This window comes from Octopus bimaculoides, chromosome 22 (assembly GCF_001194135.2).
Source record: "Octopus bimaculoides isolate UCB-OBI-ISO-001 chromosome 22, ASM119413v2, whole genome shotgun sequence".
Taxonomy (NCBI): Eukaryota; Metazoa; Mollusca; class Cephalopoda; order Octopoda; family Octopodidae; genus Octopus; species Octopus bimaculoides.
In genome coordinates, this window is record NC_069002.1 from 22,807,640 (window position 1) to 22,810,139 (window position 2,500).

The window sequence follows — 2,500 nt, forward strand, 5'->3', positions numbered from 1 at the left end:
AAAAGAAAAAGAAAAAAATTAAAGTACGAAAGTACCACAGAAAACTGAATGGTAAATAGACAGAACGGCTGGTCTCTGGTTTAGATGCTTTCATTAGATTTTAACCATTTAGCATTTAACCCTTTTGTTACCATATTTCTGTTGAGATGCTCTGTGTTTCTTTCAATTAATTTTAAATATATCAAAGAATTTAGTAAAATAACTTAGTTATCATTCAACTAGTGTTAGGAACATAAATTGTGACTAAGGTTTGATGGAAGATTTTAATTCAAAACTTTTGAAAACAAGACATTTGTACTCAGAGCGAGAGGCAGTTTTAGCCGGGTTGGTATCAAAAGGGTTAAACTGACCATATCCAGTTCTCATATTCTTCTTGTTTAATGTTCAAAGTGGATGGTTCTGGCCTCTCACACTTACCCTACAATGTCATTCTAAAAATAAACAACACTATCATTGAACTCTCAAGGCTCTGAAATAATGCATGATTAATTCGAAACAACATGAATAAATAAGCATTACATTACAGAGGAATCTGAATGCTAAATGGTTAAACTAGTGTTTCTGACAACCCCTTCTCCTAACAAAATGTTTTTATTTTGTTCTTTAGAAATGGCACAGCATACACAGACAAGTAGTTTTTACTATGAGAACACTTTTTTTGAGAAAGTTAATTTCCTTTATTTTTTTTGCATATATTTATTGCTTTTTTTCGTTAGTCTATTTTATATTTCTAGTCATGTGACATTACTGACTGTTGCTGATGGCACCACAGTGTCAAACAGGTTTATCATCAAATCCATTCTGAGTGGTGGTGGTGGTGGTAGGGGAGGTAACAGAAGTGGTGTTAGTAGTAGTAGTGATGGTGGTGGAGGTTGTAGTAGTTGTAGCAGCAGGTAGTGGTGGTGGTGCTGGTGGTGGAAGCATACTAGAGTCATTCTTTTAATACTTTTCTTACGTACCCCCACCCCCACCCCAGAAGGATCCAAATTTAAAATGACGGGTTAACAAAACATCTTTTCAATTGTTCTTCAATGTTGCTGCTACTTTAAAGAGGTGAATTCTTCCACCCTATGTTACCTCCTAACAACTAAATGGACTGCTCCATAAATGCAGTGTAGCACTGCTAACAGAGTATGGAGAGTTCCATAATCTAAAAGAGAATCCCTCTTTATCTTGAGAAGGCCCACTCAGCAGATTGGCATTAATTCTCTAAAAGTCATGCTTCAGTCACTGACCCACAAGAGTGCTGTCCCATCTCTTTGTCTTTTCTACCAGACCCTGATGCAGCTCTGCAGTTTGTTGGACCCTGCTGAAACATCTGCCGGCATGGAAAACAAATGTTGGATGATGATGATGATGATGACGACGAAGATGACTGTAATGAGTCTTTGTTCCTCAGAGCTAGATGGTCTCCTTCTCCACCTATCCCTCTGCCTCTTTTCATCTTTGAAACTACTACGCACTCAGCCCGTCATTCTCAGACCATCGGCCCACTGGAATCTTTTCCTTGCTTTTGTCTTTCCTGCAAGTGTTTATCTGCAACAGTTTTAAAAGGAACATTAATAGCATCAACCCTCACTGGTCTCAAAAGCCCTGCAAGCAATATGGTTACTGCCCCTTCTAGTGTTTGTACCTGAAATCCCGTTGTAGACCTATTGTATATCAAACTGGTAGATCCCAACCTGCTTTCAGCTGCTGTTACTAATGTTTGTGTCTGACTAAACAGACAAAACCAGTTAAGGGTCACTTCAGTGGTGACTGCCTCATTTTTTATGGGTGTGATGGACTACATTATGTAAAGTACCACATGGCAATGCCTCATGGCAGGTGCATTTGTTTATCTTCTTAAATTTAGATCACAAGGAAGAATATCTTTGTAGCATTCCAACGATCAGTTGACAGGGAAGGATATCTGTATATCATTCCTGTGAACATCTCATTATATGACATTTCATTTTGTCCAATATTTTCCAATGTATCCTTTCATAAGCTGTTAAGGTGTAGTTCAAGGGAGAATTAGCTGTAGTTTCTATCAGGTTGAATGTCCTCATAGAATCTTCTTTATTACTTCCTCTCCAAGCTGTGTTCTTTATTGGAGCTGACCTCACCACTGGAAGTATCATAAACACTCCTCTGCCTCTTCTACAGTGATTTTGCAAAGGATTGTTTCATACCATGCGGGACTTGTTTACAGCTACTAAGACTGGGCAGTTTGAGAGTTAAGTGTCGTTGCCATGGATACAGCACAATACTGATGACATGGTGTAACCTACCAATCCTATGACCATATGTACAGTCTTTTATCATGCTGACCATCTTTCATTCCATTTGACTTCATACTCTCATACACATTACATAATGACTGCATAAAATCAGTCTAATAAACGTGCGTAATGTGTATGCACAGATACATGCACTAAACATGCAGCTATTTGTGTATACACACATGCATATACACCACATACATGCGTTTTATGTGTATTTATATATATGTATATAT

General features: G+C 37.8%; 1 protein-coding gene across 2 annotated transcripts in view; it reads left to right on the forward strand.

The window, feature by feature from the left end:
- Positions 1-2,500, forward strand: part of LOC106880957 (phosphatidylinositide phosphatase SAC2) — a 538,096-nt gene that overhangs the window by 93,931 nt on the left and 441,665 nt on the right. The gene's annotated exons all lie outside the window — the stretch shown is intronic.